This window comes from Cherax quadricarinatus, chromosome 48 (assembly GCF_038502225.1).
Source record: "Cherax quadricarinatus isolate ZL_2023a chromosome 48, ASM3850222v1, whole genome shotgun sequence".
In the NCBI taxonomy this organism is placed as follows: Eukaryota; Metazoa; Arthropoda; class Malacostraca; order Decapoda; family Parastacidae; genus Cherax; species Cherax quadricarinatus.
The window spans coordinates 31,074,923-31,098,690 of NC_091339.1; the positions used below are offsets into that span (position 1 = coordinate 31,074,923).

General features: G+C 39.5%; 1 protein-coding gene across 3 annotated transcripts in view; it reads left to right on the forward strand.

The window, feature by feature from the left end:
• Positions 1-23,768, forward strand: part of LOC138854080 (zinc finger protein 84-like) — a 62,019-nt gene that overhangs the window by 4,178 nt on the left and 34,073 nt on the right. The window contains exon 1 of one of the 3 annotated variants that reach the window (XM_070095061.1): positions 2,453-2,576. The exons of the other annotated variants lie outside the window; for them this stretch is intronic. The gene's annotated coding sequence lies outside the window, so the exon portion shown is untranslated. Of the gene's footprint in view, positions 1-2,452; positions 2,577-23,768 lie in introns of those variants that run through there. 3 annotated transcript variants of the gene reach the window in all.

Genomic DNA, 23,768 nt, shown 5'->3' on the forward strand with positions numbered 1-23,768 from the left:
CATTCACTCCATCACTGTCTTGCCAGAAGGGTGCTTTACACTACAGTTTTTAAACTGCAACATTAACACCCCTCCTTCAGAGTGCAGGCACTGCACTTCCCATCTCCAGGACTCAAGTCCGGCCTGCCGGTTTCCCTGAACCCCTTCATAAATGTTACTTTGCTCACACTCCAACAGCACGTCAAGTATTAAAAACCATTTGTCTCCATTCACTCCTATCAAACACGCTCACGCATGCCTGCTGGAAGTCCAAGCCCCTCGCACACAAAACCTCCTTTACCCCCTCTCTCCAACCTTTCCTAGGCCGACCCCTACCCCGCCTTCCTTCCACTACAGACTGATACACTCTTGAAGTCATTCTGTTTCGCTCCATTCTCTCTACATGTCCGAACCACCTCAACAACCCTTCCTCAGCCCTCTGGACAACAGTTTTGGTAATCCCGCACCTCCTCCTAACTTCCAAACTACGAATTCTCTGCATTATACTCACACCACACATTGCCCTCAGACATGACATCTCCACTGCCTCCAGCCTTCTCCTCGCTGCAACATTCATCACCCATGCTTCACACCCATATAAGAGCGTTGGTAAAACTCTTATATGGGTGTGAAGCATGGGTGATGAATGTTGCAGCGAGGAGAAGGCTGGAGGCTCATATCACTAGTAATTCCCTCATCAAGGTCATTGATATATATTATATATCAATATATATTATCCAACCAGGATAATCCAGGGTAGGAGTGTTAGCCACCCAGGATAACCCAGGGTAGGAGTGTTAGCCACTCAGGATAACCCAGGGTAGGAGTGTTAGCCACCCTGGATAGCCCAGAAAGGAGTGTTAGCCACCCAGGATAATCCAGGATAGGTAGTGTTAGCAACCCAGGATAACCAAGAAAGGAGTGTTAGCCACCCAGGATAATCCAGGATAGGGAGTGTTAGCCACCCAGGATAATCCAGGATAGGGAGTGTTAGCCACCCAGGATAACCCAAGGTAGGAGTGTTAGCCACCCAGGATAACCCAGGGTAGGAGTGTTGTCCACCCAGGATAATCCAGGATAGGGAGTGTTATCTTTCCAGGATAATCCAGGATAGGGAGTGTTATCCACCCAGGAAAATCCAGGGTAAAAGTGTTAGCCACCCACGATAGGGAGTGTTAGCCACCCAGGATAATTGATGGTAGGAGTGTTAGCCACCCAGGTTAGGGAGTGTTAGCCACCCAGGTTAGGGAGTGTTAGCCACCCTGGATAATCCAGGATAGGGAGTATTAGCCACCCAGGATAATCCAGTGTTGGAGTGTTAGCCACCCACAATAGGGAGTGTTAGCCACTCAGGATATTCGAGGGTAGGAGTGTTAGCCACCCAGGATAGGGAGTGTTATCCACCCAGGATAACTCAGGATAGGAAGTCTTAGCAATCATAACTGCACTAGCGCACATAGAACCCAGCATGACCCAAGATAAACAGCAGTGATACCTACAAACTGAGAAATTACCGATTGAAGCGAAGACTGCCCCTCAAACTCCAAGCACAGCCTCTCTGCCAAACGACTACCTACTCCAAGCTCTTGACTAATTTAGTTTCTTCACCTGACCACAGCAACTCCTGTACTACTATGAGACCAACTCATAGAAGAAACAGCACTAAGAACAGCAAGGCAGCACCTAGAAACCAACTATTCCATAAGACGACCCAGCAGGACGCCGGTGCCCCATCCAGCCCCCTCACCACCCAGAGCGACTCATCACCAACAACAAACATGGCCAACTCCACCTCACCCACCAACCAAGGCGACTCCACTACAACAACCGTGACTGACTCCCTCTCTACATCTACTACCTTCATAGGATTTAACCCATCTGATACGCTCCCAGGTATGACTAATGATCCTGACACTAAAGGTTAGGGAGTGTTAGCCACCCAGGTTAGGGAGTGTTAGCCACCCAGGATAATCCAGGATAGGGAGTGTTAGCCACCCAGGATAATCCAGTGTAGGAGTGTTAGCCAACCACAATAGGGAGTGTTAGCCACTCAGGATAATCGAGGGTAGGAGTGTTAGCCACCCAGGATAGGGAGTGTTATCCACCCAGGATAACTCAGGATAGGAAGTCTTAGCAATCATAACTGCACTAATGCACGTAGAACCCAGCATGACCCAAGATGAACAGCAGTGATACCTACAAACCGAGAAATTACCGATTGAAGCGAAGACTGCCCCTCAAACTCCAAGCACAGCCTCGCTGCCAAACGACTACCTACTCCAAGCCCTTGACTAATTTAGTTTCTTCACCTGACCACAGCAACTCCTGTACTACTATGAGACCAACTCATAGAAGAAACAGCACTAAGAACAGCAAGGCAGCACCTAGAAACCAACTATTCCATAAGACGACCCAGCAGGATGCCGGTGCCCCATCCACCCCCCTCACCACCCAGAGCGACGCATCACCAACAACAAACATAGCCAACTCCCCCTCATCCACCAACCAAGGCGACTCCACTACAACACCAACCGTGACTGACTGCCTCTCTACATCTACTACCTTCATAGGATTTAACCCATCTGATACGCTCCCAGGTATGACTAATGATCTTGACACTAAAGAACTACATCACCACCCTAACAGCGTATAACTTGAATCTTTGTACTGAAAATATGGCCCTTAGTGCAACAATAACAAACCATGAATCTAGGTTACTTCACCTAGAGAATAAGATCAGCAGCCTTGAACAACAACTAAAATCAACTGGCATGGCTGATTTTGGCAAGACCCTCCAGGCAGTCATAGCCAGTCACACAGATCAAATAACTTCCCTAAACACGAAGGTTGAAGATGCCGTCAAGGACTGGAAAATAAATATGGATACCCAATTGAACAATTATTTTGCTCACCAAGATGATAAGGCAGAGCAAGATAAGCTAGCCGATGCAGTAGTGATTAACAGTCCACTCTTTCCTAGTGAATTAAACCATACCAACTGCAAAGCTACAACTCTTCAGATCATACAAGACCACCTACATGTTAGTGTGCCAGTGTCAGAAATAAAAGAATCACGGTTACTACGGAATCAAAGGAGAAAAAGTGTTATTCTCAGATTTCACACACAAGACAGAAAAAAAGATATACAGTGGACCCTCGACCAGCGATCGCATCGATTAACGATAAATCTGACTAGCGATACATTTTATCGCAAAAATTTTGCCTCGATTAGCGCTAAAAAACTCGACCAACACTATTCGTTCCGTCTGAGACACGTCCACTTCTGGCCAATGTTTACAAGCCAGCCACCCACCGTGGTCGCTTCCAAGCATACAATCGGAACATTTCATATTATCACAGCCTTTTTAGTGATTGCACCTGCAAAATAAGTCACCATGGGCCCCAAGAAAGCTTCTAGTGCCAACCCTACAGCAAAAAGGGTGAGAATTACTATGGATATGAAGAAAGAGATCATTGCTAAGTATGAAAGTGGAGTGCGTGTCTCCGAGCTGGCCAGGTTGTACACAAAACCCCAATCAACCATCGCTACTATTGTTTCCAAGAAAACGGCAATCAAGGAAGCTGTTCTTGCCAAAGGTGCAACTATGTTTTCGAAACTGAGATCGCAAGTGATAGAAGATGTTGAGAGACTGTTATTGGTGTGGATAAACGAAAAACAGATAGCAGGAGATAGCATCTCTCAAGCGATCATATGTGAAAAGGCTAGGAAGTTGCATGACGATTTAATTAGAAAAATGCCAGCAACTAGTGGTGATGTGAGCGAATTTAAGGCCAGCAAAGGTTGGTTTGAGAGATTTAAGAATCGTAGTGGCATACATAGTGTGATAAGGCATGGTGAGGCTGCCAGTTTGGACCAAAAAGCAGCTGAAAAATATGTGCAGGAATTCAAGGAGTACATAGACAGTGAAGGACTGAAACCTGAACAAGTGTTTAATGGTGACACTGACAATGTTGTGAAACACTTTAGGAATGTCATAAAGGAATGGGAGGTACAGGCCTCTATGGGCAGATATGTTGTGCGACAGAGGTCCAGTGACTCTCAAGCTGGTCCTAGTGGCATTAAAAGAAGAAGGGAAGTAACCCCGAAAAAGGACTTGCCACCTCAAGTCCTAATGGAAGGGGATTCCCCTTCTAAACACTAAGACCATCAACACACTCCCCTCTTCCCATCCCATCAATCATCACCAGATCTTCAATAAAGGTAAGTGTCATGTAACTGTGCATGTCTTCTTCAGTTTGTGTGTATTAAAATTAATATTTCATGTGTTAAAATTTTTTTTTCAATACTTTTGGGTGTCTTGCACGGATTAATTTGATTTCCATTATTTCTTATGGAGAAAATTAACTTGACTAACGATTATTTTGACTAACGATGAGCTCTCAGGAACGGATTAATAGCGTTAGTCGAGGGTCCACTGTATACATAAATGAGTGTCTCACAAGAAAACGACAGAACCTCTTGTACAGAGTGAGAAAACTGAAACGTGAGAATAATGATAAAATTCACCAGTGCTTTGTACGTGATGGATGAATTCTAGTAAGAAAAACAAATGTAGGCCATGTGTACTATATTACAAATGAAAACGAACTATCAAACTTCTTTTATAATGCAAACATTGCAGAGTCTGACTGATATTAGTGACCAAATCTTTGTACTACGTTAGTGTACGTTATTATGCCATTATTGAATTAATCCCTGTACTATCACCTCCTGGATAGTATTTACTACCTCATTATCCCATGTGTCCCACACAGTTCCTTGTGTGACTCAGTTTGTATTATCTTCCCAGATGTCACATTCACAATTTATTATTTGATAATAAGATACTTATTCTATAATAATATTTGTGTTACCATTTATTCCTGCTTAAGCACTTATAATTCTCTTATAATCTTGCCAAATTTTCCCTTTGCTACCAAACTACAAATAGCCAACTAGTGTATGTTCCTACTACACTACTGTGCAATTCCTTGTACCATCTTTCACTAGCTAGTATCTGGAGTTTACCTGAGTTTACCTGGAGAGAGTTCCGGGGGTCAACGCCCCCGCGGCCCGGTCTGTGACCAGGCCTCCTGGTGGATCAGAGCCTGATCAACCAGGCTGTTGCTGCTGGCTGCACGCAAACCAACGTATGAGCCACAGCCCGGCTGATCCGGAACTGACTTTAGGTGCTTGTCCAGTGCCAGCTTGAAGACTGCCAGGGGTCTGTTGGTAATCCCCCTTATGTGTGCTGGGAGGCAGTTGAACAGTCTCGGGCCCCTGACACTTATTGTATGGTCTCTTAACGTGCTAGTGACACCCCTGCTTTTCATTGGGGGGATGGTGCATCGTCTGCCAAGTCTTTTGCTTTCGTAGTGAGTGATTTTCGTGTGCAAGTTCGGTACTAGTCCCTCTAGGATTTTCCAGGTGTATATAATCATGTATCTCTCCCTCCTGCATTCCAGGGAATACAGGTTTAGGAACCTCAAGCGCTCCCAATAATTGAGGTGTTTTATCTCCGTTATGCGCGCCGTGAAAGTTCTCTGTACATTTTCTAGGTCGGCAATTTCACCTGCCTTGAAAGGTGCTGTTAGTGTGCAGCAATATTCCAGCCTAGATAGAACAAGTGACCTGAAGAGTGTCATCATGGGCTTGGCCTCCCTAGTTTTGAAGGTTCTCATTATCCATCCTGTCATTTTTCTAGCAGATGCGATTGATACAATGTTATGGTCCTTGAAGGTGAGATCCTCCGACATGATCACTCCCAGGTCTTTGACGTTGGTGTTTCGCTCTATTTTGTGGCCAGAATTTGTTTTGTACTCTGATGAAGATTTAATTTCCTCATGTTTACCATATCTGAGTAATTGAAATTTCTCATCGTTGAACTTCATATTGTTTTCTGCAGCCCACTGAAAGATTTGGTTGATGTCCGCCTGGAGCTTTGCAGTGTCTGCAATGGAAGACACTGTCATGCAGATTCGGGTGTCATCTGCAAAGGAAGACACGGTGCTGTGGCTGACATCCTTGTCTATGTCAGATATGAGGATGAGGAACAAGATGGGAGCGAGTACTGTGCCTTGTGGAACAGAGCTTTTCACCGTAACTGCCTCGGACTTTACTCTGTTGACGACTACTCTCTGTGTTCTGTTAGTGAGGAAATTATAGATCCATCGACCGACTTTTCCTGTTATTCCTTTAGCACGCATTTTGTGCGCTATTACGCCATGGTCACACTTGTCGAAGGCTTTTGCTCCCTCTCCATAAGATGGAAAAGGCTCGTGATAGGGGCTTCTTGCAGTTCTTGATGAACACAGAGTTCCATGAGTCTGGCCCTGGGGCAGAGTGCATGGGCATGTCATTTATCGCCTGTTCGAAGTCATTTGGCGTCAGGATAACATCGGATAGGCTTGTGTTAATCAAATTTTGTGGCTCTCTCATAAAAAATTAATTTTGATCTTCGACTCTCAGTCTGGTTAGCGGCTTGCTAAAAACTGAGTCATATTGGGACTTGAGTAGCTCACTCATTTCCTTGCTGTCATCTGTGTAGGACCCATCTTGTTTAAGTAGGGGCCCAATACTGGACGTTGTTCTCGATTTTGATTTGGCATAGGAGAAGAAATACTTTGGGTTTCTTTCGATTTCATTTATGGCTTTTAGTTCTTCCCGCGATTCCTGACTCCTAAAGGATTCTTTTAGCTTAAGTTCGATGCCTGCTATTTCTCTGACCAGTGTCTCCCTACGCATTTCAGATATATTGACCTCTTTTAGCCGCTCTGTTATTCTTTTCCGTCGCCTGTAAAGGGAGCGCCTGTCTCTTTCTGTTTTACATCTACTTCTCCTTTTTCTTAGAGGAATAAGCCTTGTGCATACATCGAGTGCCACCGAGTTAATCTGTTCTAGGCATAAGTTGGGGTCTGTGTTGCTTAGTATATCTTCCCAGCTTATATCGGTTAGAACTTGGTTTACTTGGTCCCACTTTATGTTTTTGTTATTGAAGTTGAATTTGGTGAATGCTCCCTCGTGACTAATCTCATTATGTCGGTCTGGGGCTCCGCGCATACATGACTGAACCTCAATTATGTTGTGATCTGAGTATATTGTTTTTGGTATGGTGACATTTCTTATCAGATCATCATTGTTAGTGAAGATGAGGTCTAGTGTATTCCCCAGTCTAGTAGGCTCTATTATTTGCTGGTTTAAATTGAATTTTGTGCAGAGATTTAAAAGCTCGCGTGAGTGTGAGTTTTCATCAGAGCTGCCTCCTGGTGTTATTACTGCAACAATATTATTTGCTATATTCCTCCATTTTAGGTGCCTTAAGTTGAAATCCCCCAGGAGCAAGATGTTGGGTGCAGGAGCTGGAAGGTTTTCCAGACAGTGGTCAATTTTTAACAGCTGTTCCTGGAATTGCTGGGATGTTGCATCCGGAGGCTTGTAGACTACCACAATGACTAGGTTTTGGTTCTCGACCTTTACTGCTAAAACTTCCACTACATCATTTAAGGCATTTAGCAGTTCTGTGCAAACAAGTGACTCTGCAATGTACAGGCCAACCCCCCCCTTTTGCCTGTTCACTGTGTCACATCTGTATAGGTTGTAACCTGGGATCCATATTTCGTTGTCCAAGTGATCCTTTATGTGGGTCTCAGTGAAAGCCGCGAACATTGCCTTTGCCTCTGCAAGCAGTCCACGGATGAAAGGTATTTTGTTGTTTGTTGCTGGCTTTAGACCCTGTATATTTGCAAGGAAGAATGTTATCGGACTGGTGGTATTGTTGGTACTGGGGGGGGGATTTTTTTTCCGGCATTAGTATCTGTATCTGTTGGTTTGGAGTGGAGGCCATCGACTGTGGTTCCACTCCAGGAATGACTGGATTTGGTGTACGATTTCTGCCATTTCCTGCCAGTTTTTTTTCCTTCTTGGCACTAAAAAGCCTCTCCCTCTTGAGTGGCTGTGGCTACCCAGGTTTTCCCATGGCCTGGATGTTTTGTATCTTTTTGTCCCCTTTAGATGGTATGCCTGGCAATTTAAGTTATAGCACAGTCTTTCCTGTACTGAAGAGGTACACAGTTCAGGGTGAAAAAGCTTACAGGAAGGGAGTTTGCATTTTCCTGTTGTCATATGGGCATGGCATTTTCTAGGGTGGTCATAGTATCAACTATGTATCTCAAATAATAATTCTTTTTGTGATATTAATTGCTCAAACTTTATGCTATAAGGCAAATCCTACTCTCTGGTTAATTTCACATCATAGTGACTATCTCTCCTTTAACCCTTTCAGGGTCCCCAGGCCCTCTCTGAGACTTGTTCTCAGGGTCCCCAAATTTAAAAAAAAAATTATTTTTTCTTATGAAAAGATAGAGAATATTTTCCTAATCATAATGACGCCAAAAGTATGAAATTTGATGGAAAACTTACGGAATTATGCTTTCGTGAAGTTAGCAGTCTCGACGATGTTTACGCATCGGCGATTTTGCCCACTTTGAGCCCTATTTTTGGCCAATTCGTACTAGTCAACAAAAATCATAACTATTTCGCTAGAACTCCATTTTTTCTATCGAATGAGTACAAGAAACCACCCATTTACCAATTTCAACTATCCAATAAAGTGGTCAGAATTTAGCAATTTTGCGAATTTCACACAAATTTCAAAAGATGGGGAAGTGGAAAAGAATCTTTCCTCCGTAAGCCATGCGTGTCGTATGAGGCGACTAAAATGCCGGGAGCAATGGGCTAGTAACCCCTTCTCCTGTATACAATTACTAAAAAAGAGAAGAAGAAAAACTTTATAAAACTGGGTTGCTTAAATGTGCGTGGATGTAGTGCGGATGACAAGAAACAGATGATTGCTGATGTTATGAATGAAAAGAAGTTGGATGTCCTGGCCCTAAGCGAAACAAAGCTGAAGGGGGTAGGAGAGTTTCAGTGGGGGGAAATAAATGGGATTAAATCTGGAGTATCTGAGAGAGTTAGAGCAAAGGAAGGGGTAGCAGTAATGTTAAATGATCAGTTATAGAAGGAGAAAAGAGAATATGAATGTGTAAATTCAAGAATTATGTGGATTAAAGTAAAGGTTGGATGCGAGAAGTGGGTCATAATAAGCGTGTATGCACCTGGAGAAGAGAGGAATGCAGAGGAGAGAGAGAGATTTTGGGAGATGTTAAGTGAATGTATAGGAGCCTTTGAACCAAGTGAGAGAGTAATTGTGGTAGGGGACTTGAATGCTAAAGTAGGAGAAACTTTTAGAGAGGGTGTGGTAGGTAAGTTTGGGGTGCCAGGTGTAAATGATAATGGGAGCCCTTTGATTGAACTTTGTATAGAAAGGGGTTTAGTTATAGGTAATACATATTTTAAGAAAAAGAGGATAAATAAGTATACACGATATGATGTAGGGCGAAATGACAGTAGTTTGTTGGATTATGTATTGGTAGATAAAAGACTGTTGAGTAGACTTCAGGATGTACATGTTTATAGAGGGGCCACAGATATATCAGATCACTTTCTAGTTGTAGCTACACTGAGAGTAAAAGGTAGATGGGATACAAGGAGAATAGAAGCATCAGGGAAGAGAGAGGTGAAGGTTTATAAACTAAAAGAGGAGGCAGTTAGGGTAAGATATAAACAGCTATTGGAGGATAGATGGGCTAATGAGAGCATAGGCAATGGGGTCGAAGAGGTATGGGGTAGGTTTAAAAATGTAGTGTTAGAGTGTTCAGCAGAAGTTTGTGGTTACAGGAAAGTGGGTGCAGGAGGGAAGAGGAGCGATTGGTGGAATGATGTAAAGAGAGTAGTAAGGGAGAAAAAGTTAGCATATGAGAAGTTTTTACAAAGTAGAAGTGATGCAAGGAGGGAAGAGTATATGGAGAAAAAGAGAGAAGTTAAGAGAGTGGTGAAGCAATGTAAAAAGAGAGCAAATGAGAGAGTGGGTGAGATGTTATCAACAAATTTTGTTGAAAATAAGAAAAAGTTTTGGAGTGAGATTAACAAGTTAAGAAAGCCTAGAGAACAAATGGATTTGTCAGTTAAAAATAGGAGAGGAGAGTTATTAAATGGAGAGTTAGAGGTATTGGGAAGATGGAAGGAATATTTTGAGGAATTGTTAAATGTTGATGAAGATAGGGAAGCTGTGATTTCGTGTATAGGGCAAGGAGGAATAACATCTTGTAGGAGTGAGGAAGAGCCAGTTGTGAGTGTGGGGGAAGTTCGTGAGGCAGTAGGTAAAATGAAAGGGGGTAAGGCAGCCGGGATTGATGGGATAAAGATAGAAATGTTAAAAGCAGGTGGGGATATAGTTTTGGAGTGGTTGGTGCAATTATTTAATAAATGTATGGAAGAGGGTAAGGTACCTAGGGATTGGCAGAGAGCATGCATAGTTCCTTTGTATAAAGGCAAAGGGGATAAAAGAGAGTGCAAAAATTATAGGGGGATAAGTCTGTTGAGTGTACCTGGTAAAGTGTATGGTAGAGTTATAATTGAAAGAATTAAGAGTAAGACGGAGAATAGGATAGCAGATGAACAAGGAGGCTTTAGGAAAGGTAGGGGGTGTGTGGACCAGGTGTTTACAGTGAAACATATAAGTGAACAGTATTTAGATAAGGCTAAAGAGGTCTTTGTGGCATTTATGGATTTGGAAAAGGCATATGACAGGGTGGATAGGGGGGCAATGTGGCAGATGTTGCAAGTGTATGGTGTAGGAGGTAGGTTACTGAAAGCAGTGAAGAGTTTTTACGAGGAAAGTGAGGCTCAAGTTAGAGTATGTAGGAAAGAGGGAAATTTTTTCCCAGTAAAAGTAGGCCTTAGACAAGGATGTGTGATGTCACCGTGGTTGTTTAATATATTTATAGATGGGGTTGTAAGAGAAGTAAATGCGAGGGTCTTGGCAAGAGGCGTGGAGTTAAAAGATAAAGAATCACACACAAAGTGGGAGTTGTCACAGCTGCTCTTTGCTGATGACACTGTGCTCTTGGGAGATTCTGAAGAGAAGTTGCAGAGATTGGTGGATGAATTTGGTAGGGTGTGCAAAAGAAGAAAATTAAAGGTGAATACAGGAAAGAGTAAGGTTATGAGGATAACAAAAAGATTAGGTGATGAAAGATTGAATATCAGATTGGAGGGAGAGAGTATGGAGGAGGTGAACATATTCAGATATTTGGGAGTGGACGTGTCAGCGGATGGGTCTATGAAAGATGAGGTGAATCATAGAATTGATGAGGGAAAAAGAGTGAGTGGTGCACTTAGGAGTCTGTGGAGACAAAGAACTTTGTCCTTGGAGGCAAAGAGGGGAATGTATGAGAGTATAGTTTTACCAACGCTCTTATATGGGTGTGAAGTGTGGGTGATGAATGTTGCAGCGAGGAGAAGGCTGGAGGCAGTGGAGATGTCATGTCTGAGGGCAATGTGTGGTGTGAATATAATGCAGAGAATTCGTAGTTTGGAAGTTAGGAGGAGGTGCGGGATTACCAAAACTGTTGTCCAGAGGGCTGAGGAAGGGTTGTTGAGGTGGTTCGGACATGTAGAGAGAATGGAGCGAAACAGAATGACTTCAAGAGTGTATCAGTCTGTAGTGGAAGGAAGGCGGGGTAGGGGTCGGCCTAGGAAGGGTTGGAGGGAGGGGGTAAAGGAGGTTTTGTGCGCGAGGGGCTTGGACTTCCAGCAGGCATGCGTGAGCGTGTTTGATAGGAGTGAATGGAGACAAATGGTTTTTAATACTTGACGTGCTGTTGGAGTGTGAGCAAAGTAACATTTATGAAGGGATTCAGGGAAACCGGCAGGCCGGACTTGAGTCCTGGAGATGGGAAGTACAGTGCCTGCACTCTGAAGGAGGGGTGTTAATGTTGCAGTTTAAAAACTGTAGTGTAAAGCACCCTTCTGGCAAGACAGTGATGGAGTGAATGATGGTGAAAGTTTTTCTTTTTCGGGCCACCCTGCCTTGGTGGGAATCGGCCGGTGTGATAATAAAAAAAAAAAAAATTGTGAATAGGGTCCAGAGTAAACAAGAAAGACATTCCTGGTGCTAAAATAACAAGTTGTCTGTTCGTTAGTCACATCCCCAGGCCCCTCTTATATTTCTTTGGCTTTCCACTTTGAATTTTTATTCTTACAAAAAATAGAAGATTTACTGTTATGCAGACTACTGCATTAGTGTAGAAATGGTATAAATAATATCAGCGCACTTGTGAAAGAATATTAGATTCGCCAGTTGACGTGTATTGGACGCTTGGCATGATTTGTTTACTTTTGAACTTTGGTAAAAATCGAACATTTCTGCTCATTTGAGCTCAATTTCAAGGTACTTTTCATTGTAAAACCAGTCAAAATCATCTTATTTTCTGTAATATGTCTTCCATTCTATAAAATGAGACCAGGAAAACTAGAATACAACAATAAATACCATACAAAAATACAGTGCAAAGTCGCTGTTTTAGTACAAAAACACGGTCAAAGTTTTTTTTTTTCTCATTATGCACTGTGTGGCAGGATTTTTTTTATATTGTGCACACTGACCACATAGACCCATTCTTTCACATGTAGGCCTACCAGCTTTCTCTCACTAGATTTGAGTGCGCTAGAATTTAGGCATACTAGTATGTCAAAAACCCTGGGGCGTAAGCCGTACTAGTACGGCTTAAACCCTGACAAGGTTAAAGGTTGTTTACCACTACTTAATTTAGTCCCTTTTTTACATTTCTCCTTAAATAATTCTCTATATACCAATACAATACCGCCCTTTATTCAGTAATTGCTATACTCTTAATTTTAACCCTTAAACTGTCCAAACAGATATACGTTCACATGCGTAGTGCTCCAAAAGTAGATCTATATTTTTTTGCATGTTTTCAAATATAACAAAAAAAAACGTAGATCTAAGTTTTTTTACACATTTTCAAATGTAAAAAAAAAAAAATAGGTTATGTTTTTTTACGTACTTTCAAATGTTGAAAAAACGTAGATCTACGTTTGGACAGTTTAAGGGTTAATAACATTTAAAGGGCCACTTTCAGGTGATATAATATTTTTCCCTCTTGTCCATATAGTCACATTTATTAAAATACTCCAGGTGTTATTGACTATCTCAGGTGCTACTGTTTTTGTTTTTTAATTCATTCTTTGATTATTATATTCAATAGCTCCTTTATTTTAGCTGTAAATATTTACCGTAGTTCATAAGCTCACATTTGTTAAAATAATTAAGGTGCTATTTAGATCCCAAAGTGTATAACTGAATTATCTATTCTATAATAATCCATAGTTCTTTTATATTTTTAAAAGTTTTAGAATAATTACATAGTATTATTCCTAAGTCTAGTTGTAGATTCAATATAACTCTTATATTATTTTACTCAGAAAATCTAGTTTGTAAAATTACTCTCATCTTATGATTACAGGCATAGATCCTGATGTAAACTTTTTACTAAATGAATTACATGAATCAAACAGCAACTGTAATTACTATACAGGAGACCAAGCAAAGACATTACTCAGTGCAAACAATGACATATCCATCTTTAACTACAATGTCAGATCCTTGAGCAAACATTATGATGACCTTACTGTATTTCTCAATTCCCTTCATTCCAATATATCAATCATCACACTGACAGAAACCTGGCTTAAGCCTGATATTACAGATGTCTATACCATTCCTGGCTACATGGCCATACACAACTGTAGAACAGATCAGCATGGGGGAGGAACAGCTATATACTACTCAAATCAACTCCAATATATCAATAAATCTTGCACAAGGGATGAACATGGAGAATTTATCATAGCCAAATTTAAATCAAAACACCTGCAAAAACCCCTCGCAGTTATAAACATCTACAGAGTACCACAGTCAAACATTTACCACTTTAGTGAAAAACTAGGAAACATGATTACTGATGCACACATGAATAAAGACCACCTGCTACTAACAGGTGATTTCATCATAAACATACTACACGACCAGGACCCAGAAGTAACCAAATTCACAAACACTATGAGCAACTGCCTGTTGCTACCAACAATATCTAAACCTACAAGAATCACCGAAACAAGTATCTCCTTAATAGACCACATCTGGACAAACACCATATCCCCTTTAAAATCAGGCATAATCACAGATAACACTACATACCGCTACCCAACCTTTCTCATAAATAATCTGGGCAAATTGCCACAAGACATTACTAAAGTAACCTTCAGATTACATAACGAGACAGCAGTTAACAACTTTATAGCAGCTATGAATAACATCGAATGGCAAAATGAGCTTGAAACATATACAGACATGAATGAATGTATAAATAATTTTCTGAAAAAAGCCCAGTGCCTGTACAACAAACATTGCCCCCAAAAAACAAAACAGATCACAGCAAAGAGACTGAATAGTCCCTGGCTAACACCAAGCATCCTCAAATCTATTAACACACAGCAGAAATATGAAAGACAGTATAGAATGGGTCAAATAACTAGAGAACAGTCTAAACACTACTCGTCAGCTCCTACCAGCCTGATAAGAAGATCAAAAAAATTGTACTATGAAAATAGATTACATAACATCAAAGGTGATATGAAAAAAAACCTGGAAAACTCTATCTGAAATTCTTGGAACTAAAAAGTTATCCAAAAACAAAACAATCAAAGTAACAAAATCAGACGAACCCGTACTCACACCAACTGAAACGGCAAACAGACTCAATGTTTTCTTCTCCACCATAGGAAAAAATCTAGCGAACAAAATACCAAGCTCAAACATCGGTCCATCAGACTACCTCATAGGTACCTGCCCAAATAAGCTATTCCTAGCTCCAACCAACCCACTAGGAGTCTCGCTCAATATCAACACCCATAATAACAAGGCAGGTGACATAAACAACTTGCCTGCTTTTATGTACAAAAAAGCTTCTCAAGTATTGTCACCAATTATTGCAACACTCTTTAACAAATCCATTGAATCATCTACCTTCCCAACAATCCTCAAAATAGCGAGGGGTCACTCCAATCCATAAAGGAGGTGACCAAGCTGACTTGAATAACTATAGACCAATATCTAACTTACCACTGCTCTCTAAAATCTTCAAAAATTTAATTCATAGATGGATCTATTCCTACCTCGACTCTCACAACATATTAAACCCTTGTCAGTTTGGATTCAGGAATAATAAAAGCACAAATGATGCTATCATACACATGCTAGAACTAATATATACCGCGCTCGAAAAGAAAGAAATCCCGCTGGGCAATGTCATTGATTTACGTAAAGCTCTTGATACAGTCGACCACGAACTGCTGTACTCCAAATTAACACACTGTGGTATCAGAGGCCATTCCCTCAACTACCTAAAGTCATACCTTAGTAACAGAACTCAATATGTGTATGTAAATGATGCAAACTCTTCCACCCAACCAATCACAGTAGGAGTCCCACAAGGAAGTGTCCTTGGACCACTCCTCCTTCTCATCTACATCAATGATCTACCGAATGCATCACAGCTACTCAAACCCATATTGTTTGCAGATAACACAACATACGTCTTCTCTCACCCAAACCCAGTCATACTAGCAAACACTGTCAATGCCGAATTGCAAAAAATATCTGCCTGGATGATGACTAATAAACTTACCCTGAATACTGATAAAGCATATTTCATTCAGTTTGGAAACAAAGCTGCAAATCATCCAATTAACATAACGCTAAACGGATCATCTGTCACAAGACTTACAGAGGGAAAATTCCTAGGTATCCACCTTGACAGTAGCCTTAAGTCCCAGACACACATACAACAAATCACCAAGAAAATCTCTAAGACTGTAGGTATATTATCAAAGATAAGGTACTATGTTCCACAATCAGCTCTCTTGGCACTGTACCATTCACTCATATACCCTTACCTCACCTATGGAATTTGTGCATGGGGATCAACAACATTTAATCACCTAAGACCTCTAATAACCCAGCAAAAAGCAGCAGTCAAAATGATGATAAATTCCCACTCCCGCCAGCATACTCCACCAATTTTCAAAAGTCTGAATTTGCTCACCATTAAGAACAGCCATACTTACTCATGTGCCTACTACATGCACAGAACAGTACACGCAAATATAAACCCCCCACTCAAACTTCTCCTTACCAACCTTAGCAGGACACATGACCATAACATAAGACACAGATTTCTTTTGATATACCTCGTGTCCATATCACACCGTAAAAACTCTTTGCACATAAAGGGCCCCAAAATTTGAAATTCATTACCAGAAGATACTAAAGTAACCTGGTCTGAAAATCAATTTAATACTCTTCTCAAAAGCCACTTAAATGCTAAATACTCAGTACACATATATTCTCACGTACTTCCACATCATAATTTCAACAATTACCTTGAACCTTTAATCCATTGTTGACAAGAATATAATTGAATCATTGTTTTCACAAAAAGCATTTTTGAATTATTGTTTTCACAAAAAGCAGTTTTTGAATATATGAATATAGCTTTTGTCTTATATAAATTAGATTCACTTATAATTAATAATCTACTGTACAACTATGATATAATTAATATTCTACTGTACAACTATGATATAATTCTTAGTGTTAAGTAGTCTGTAAGCCAATAATGTTAAGTCAGCCCATAATGCCTAAGCATAATAGAGGCTGTCTTTGCATTGCAACCCATTATTGTAAATACAAAATATCAATGTTCTATTTGCAAAGACATAAATAAATAAAACAATATGTTCACCCATAAGTAAGTGGGTACCTGGGTGTTAGTGGACTAGTGTGGGTGTTATCCTGGGACACTGACCTAATTCGCTTGAAATGCTTAGCATAGCTAGGCCTGTATACCATGTACAGGAAGGCCCCGCTTTACGGCGTTTCACTTTACGGCGTTCCGCTAATACGGACATTTCAAATTATGACCAAAACTCACTATACGGCTCCCCCCACCTGACTTTCTAATACGGTCACCGTGCCCCACCCTGTTTGTTTACATTCTCCATGAGCTCAGTAAGCACTAAGTCTCTCCATTTTGTCTGGAAACTCCAAAATTTCAAATGTTTTTAAAAGTTATTTCATATTTTATATATACTCTGATAATTATACTTATGTATACCTGTACCTAAATAAACTTACATACATCGAGTCATTTAAATGTCGTATATTACGTTAATATACACATTTTCATTAATCCATCCATGATATTTTTTTCAAAATCATATAATAAACACGATGCATAACATATAAATAAGATAAATACACCCCACAGTAGAATAAATAAACAAATGTGAGATGTCGTAGCAGACGACTTGCACAAGTGGTGATAATAACAATACCGAGTCTCATTAAATGTCGTATATTACGGTAATATACACATTTTCATTAATCCATCCATGATATTTTTTTCAAAATTATATAATAAACACGATACATAACATAAAAAGATGATAAATACACCCCACAATAGAATAAATAAACATAAATATAAGATGTGGGAGCCACATAACTTGTACAAGTGACGCCAAGAATAACATTTTCTCTAATCTAACATAAGAGTAAATGTGTTACTGGGGGTAACTGTAGAAAATTATTCCTTTCGTATGTATGTAAGTAAGTTTATTCAGGTATACACAAATACAGTTACATAGATTATCATACATAACAACATACGTGTAGAGAACCTAGGATAACCCAAAAAAGTCAGTGTGACTTATTTCCATTGCCTTCACTCAGAGCTTCATTTCTTCTCAAAATGATGTTACATGAGAATGGGAGTGTTCTTCTTTATTAATTCTACCGTATCAATGTAGAGACAACCTGTACACAATGTAACTTGTACACAAACCAGACGTGTACACTTCGTTTGTTTACAAAACTTACCTTCGCCTGGTTTGTTTACATAACTGCGCCTGCCCCCTCTCATGTATTCATTCTTTCTCTCTCTCATTTATTCGTTTTATCTCATTTACTTACTCCTGACCCTACATTAAGACTACAAATATTTTAAGGTAAGTAATGAGTGAACTGTATATACATTTTATCGCTCTGGGATGCTTAAATATCATAGAATAGTATGTGTGGGTGGGGTGGCCTGGTGAGGCTATTACAATACATACCACACTTGATTTCTTACAATAAATACTACTTGTCTCACCCTAGATTAAGACTATAAATATTTTAAGGTAAGTAATGAGTGCACTATGTGTGTATTGTACCTTTTTATTGTTTTTTGATGCCTGGTTCTATTGCTAACTTAATATATGTTAGTGTAAACTTGTTATCTAGTGTTTGTATGCATTTATAAGTGGAAAAAAAGGGTGTTCCACTTTACGGCGATTTCCGCTTTACGGCGGTAGCCTGGAACCTAACCCGCCGTATAAGTGGGGCCTTCCTGTACATGTAGTAAATAATAAAGATATTATTGTTATTATTATTATTATTTTTTTTTCTCTCAGTTGTTTGTTGGGCTATCTTATTGAAAACTTGGGCAATGTATGATAGAAAGATGCTTCTTAACGTACACCAAAAATTAAAAAAAAAAAATGGACGATAAATAAGGGAGTTTACTTCTCAGCCATTAGCCGCCTCGTAGGGTTTTTCTGGTTGTATTTTCATTTTTTTGGTCTCATTTGATAGAATGGAAGATGCATTACAGAAATATATGATTTTGATTGATTTCACAACGAAAAGTACTTTGAAATTGAGCTCAAAGTAGCAGAAATGTTCGATTTTTGCCGATCAATGAACTTTGTGTAAGTCAAGTTGGTTAATTTTATTAAGTGTATTCTAACCTAACCACTCTGTAATCCGGCAAACTCAGTAATCTGGTACACTGCAGGCTCCAGTGATGCCGGATTTGTGATGGAGGACTTGTAGTAGGTTTTGTCTAGGTATGTAAGAGTATGTCTGCTGACTGCCTAATGTTCTAATTTAAGGTGGAGGATATTGTGGTCTACTGCATTGAATGCTTTCTGCAGGTCAATGAAGAGTCCCAGAGAATATTAATTTTTTTCAAGAGCTGATACACTGCTCTCCCAACCAGTCACAATGCAGGAAAAATCAAGTAAATTTGCTAAAACTAAATAAAACTTACAAGATCAAATCTTGCCATCAAAATACAATAAACTCTAATGCCCAAGTTAGTGATTACCTCACTGATAATTACCCAGTCTCTCTATACTTAGCATCAACCAAGTCTACAAAGGTAATTTTAACCCTTTCACTGTCCAGACTCACCAAATAAAACTTGCATTTCATGTCCAAAATTACTTCCCCCCCCCTCCCCCTTCCCTTCCCTCCCCCGGCCTCCCCACACAAAAAAAAATTATATAATAATATCTTTATTTACTACAAGTACATGTACATGGTATACAGGCCTAGCTGACAACAATGACATACTACTACATAGAAAGCCCCTTAGAGAATCATCTGAAGGTAATGAGACAAAGATGATGAAGTATGATGATAAAAAATCTTTTTTTGAAGGTAAAGAAACCAAAGGCACGATATTTGATGGATACTTAGGAATTACACTCTCATGAAGTTAGCGGTCTCGGCGATATTTACGCACTGGGGATCTTGCACGCTTTGAACCCTATTTTGGGCCAGTTCCATTGGTCCAGTTGACCAGACTCATAGCTGCTTAGCTAGAACTCCTTTAATTCTATTGACTGAGTATTTACTGAGAATTTACTGATTTGGCCAATTTCACACAAAATTCAAGAAAGGCCAATTTCAAAATGGGTCCATAATAAATAATATAGACATTCCCAGCACTAAAATAACATTTTCTCTGTTCATTAGTCATGTCTCCAGGACCCTTTTATATTAAGCTTGCTTTTCGTTTTGAATTTTTATTCACAAAAAAAAATAGAGAACTTACCGTCATTCATTCTACTGCATAATGGTAATAATTGTACAAATAATGTCAGTACCTTTGTGAGTGCATATTAGACTGGCCAGTTGATGTGTATTGAATGCATGACTTGTTTTGTTTACTCTTGAGCATCAGCTAAAATCAATCATATCTGCTATTTTGAGCTCAATTTCAAGCTACTTTTTAACTGTAAACATTTAAAATCATCTCTATTTCTGTATTAAATCTTCAGTTCTATCACATGAGACCAAAAACCAAGAATACAACCATAAAAACCATATGAAAATACATACGACACAAAGTCGATGTTTTACAGTGAGTCTCAAGAAATGTCCCTATGTACACCACAGGGAGGAGTTCTCATTCCTATGCTATTTAATGCTGTGATTAATACTCTCTTAAATGCTCTACCTGCCTCACCTAAGCATATAGCTATAAGCTATTCTGATGACATCATGATACATACAAGAGGGAATAAGATGAGTACCATTCTTAATGAAATTCAAGCAATTTGTAATCAATTAGGCCTCATAATATCTTCCTCTAAGACAAAGATATTAACAAGCAAACAACATCCCCCAGCTGTCTATTTGCAGGGTGAAAACATTAGCTACATTAAATCTTACAGATATCTTTGTGTAGTTGTACCCTTCAATAAATCCACCATACCACAACTAAATAAGAAATGCAAAGATAGGCTAAATGCTCTAAAAGCTGTTGCTGGCTGCAACCTCAACTATGGTGCTAATGTGAGAATCGTGAGAATGATGTACATAGCCTATATTAGATCCATAATTGATTATGCTGCTCCCATGTTGATATTAGCTAGAGAAAGTTCTCTCCGACCCTTGGAGTTAATGCAAAATGAAGCTCTCAGAATTATTCCTGGCTGTCCCAAATCTACAAAAGTTCTTAATATGAAGAAGGAGCATGGTATTTCTAGTATTAGTGATAGGATTATTGAGATTAACACTGTACTCGGTATTAGATGTTAAGAAATGAGTCAGACACAGTCACTATGAATCTTACTAAATGTCTTGAAGTAAATACACACAGAACTAAACGGATTGTAAAAACATGCAATTATATTAAGTTTTATAACCTGCATGAACTGTATCACTGTAGACAACAAGACCATTTCACCCCTCCATGGAAGGTGTGTTCATTTAATCCTTTCATGGTCCACAGGCCCTCTCAGAGACTTGTTCTCAGGGTCCTCCAAATTTAAAAATAAAATAAATTATTTTTTCTTATGAAAAGATAGAGAATCTTTTCCCGATCATAATGACACCAAAAGCATGAAATTTGACGGAAAACTTACGGAATTATGATCTTGCGAAGTTAGCAGTCTCGACGATGTTTACACATCGGTGATTTTGCCCACTTTGAGCCCTATTTTTGGCCAATTCATACTAGCCGACAAAAATCCTAACTATTTTGCTAGAACTCCATTTTTTCTATCGAATGAGTACAAGAAACCACCCATTTACCAATTTAAACTATCCAATACAGTGGTCAGAATTTAGCAATTTTGCCAATTTCACACAAATTTCAAAAGATGCCAATTTCCAAATAGGGTCCAGAATAAACAAGAAAGACATTCCTGGCACTAAAATAACATTTCCTCTGTTCATTAGTCACGTCCCCATGCCCCTTTTACATTCTTTTGCTTTCCACTTTGAATTTTTATTCTCACAAAAAATAGAAGATTTACTGTTATGCAGACTACTGCATTAGAGTAGAAATGGTATAAATAATATCGGCGCACTTGTGAAAGAATGTTAGACTCACCAGTTGACGTGTATTGGACGCTTAGTATGATTTGTTTACTTTTGAACTTTGGTAAAAATCGAACATTTCTGCTATTTTGAGCTCAATTTCAAGGTACTTTTCATTGTAAAACCAGTCAAAATCATCTCACTTTCTGTAATATGTCTTCCATTCTATAAAATGGGACCAGGAAAACTAGAATTCAACAATAAATACCGTATGAAAATACAGTGCAAAGTCGCTGTTTTAATCCAAAAACACGGTCAAAGTTTTTTTTTCTCATTATGCACTGTGTGCTGCAGGATTTTTTTTTATACTGCACACACTGACCACATAGACCCATTCTTTCATATGTAGGCCTACCAGCTTTCTCTCACTAGATTTGAGGGCACTAGAATTTAGGCGTATTAGTACGTCAAAAACCCTGGTGTGTAAGCCGTACTAGTACGTCCGAAACCCTGAAAGGGTTAAAATTACATACCTGCAAGTCCCTGCCAAGAAGTTCGTTGTTAGTATTCCCTTTCTTAAATCACTTGTTAAAGCAACTTCCCAAAAAGAAATTTCTCACCTAGCTGATATTACCTGGAATATACCTGGAGAGGGTTTTGGGGGTCAGTGCCCCCATGGCCTGGTCTGTGACCAGGCCTCATGGTGGATCAGGGCATGATCAACCAGGCTGTTACTGTTGGCCGCACACAACCCGACGTACGAACTACAGCCCAGTTGGTCAGGTACCGAGTTTAGGTGCCTGTCCAGTGCCTTCTTGAAGACAGCCAGGGGTCTATTGGTAATCACCCTCATATATGCTGGGAGGCAGTTGAACAGCCATGGGCCCCTGACACTTATTGTGTTGTCTCTTATCATGCTAGTGGCACCCTTGCTTTTCATTGGGGGATGTTCCATTGTCTGCCCAATGAAAAGTAGGGGTGCCACTAGCACAATAAGAGACAACACAGTAAGTGTCAGGGGCCCAAGTTATCACAAGTTATATACACTGATGGATCTGAACAGGGCTACATCTATTCATGTTGCCACCTCCCTAGTTAAGAACAATAATATATTTGATGAGTTAGGAATGAGAATTAGCAACTGGGCATCTACACTGCAAACTGAATTGTTTGCAATCCTAATGGCACTAAAGCTAACTTATGACTCTGAGCTAGACTCTGTCATCATTATTGATTCTATATCATCACTGAAGGCTCTTGACTCATATAATAACTAAAACAACATGCTCATTTGAAAAGCCAGGTATAGATACTCAAAAATCCAGGAAAAGGGAATTATTAACCCTTTCAGGGTCCAGAGCCAGATTGCAAAGTGCTCACCAGTGTCCAAGAATTTTCAAAAAAAATTTTGTTTTTTTTCTTATGAAATGGTAGAGAATCTTTTTCTGAATGTAATAAAACAAAAAGTATGAAATTTGATGGAAAATTGATGAAATTATGCTCTTGTGAATTTTGATGTGTCAGCAATATTTATGCATCGGCGATTTTGCCGACTTTGACTCCCATTATAGGCCAATTACCTTATTCCAGTTGAACAAATTCTTAGCTATTTCACTTGTATTACTTCTATTCTATCGATTGAGCACATGAAATCACCTATTACAAAATAAAGTGATTGAAAAATTGGCAATTTGGTCAATTTAGTGCAAAGTTCAAAATATTCCAGTTTCAAAATAGGATCCAGAATAAACAATGCAGGCATTCCTGGCACTAAACTAACATTTCCTCTGTTCATTAGTTATGTTTTCAGGCTTTACAAATGAATTCCATTTTGATTTTTAATTCACATAAGGAATTTTTATTCAAACCAAAAAAAAAAAAAAAAAAGATTTACTGTCATGCAATATTGAAATAATATCAGCACATTCGTGAATGTATATTAGACCCACCAGCTGGCGTGTATTAGACGTGTGAGGTCATTTGTTTACTCTTGAACATCGGCAAAAATTTAACATTTCCGCTACTCTGAGCTCAGTTTCAAAATCATCTCTATTTCTGTAATATATCTTCCATTCCATCAAATGAGACCAAGAAATCGCAAAAACAGCTATAAAAAACATACAAAAAACACTGCAAAGTCTCAGTTTTTTCTCTCATTATGCACTGTGTGCTGCAAGATTTCTTTTATGTTGTGCACACATACATTGATGTATT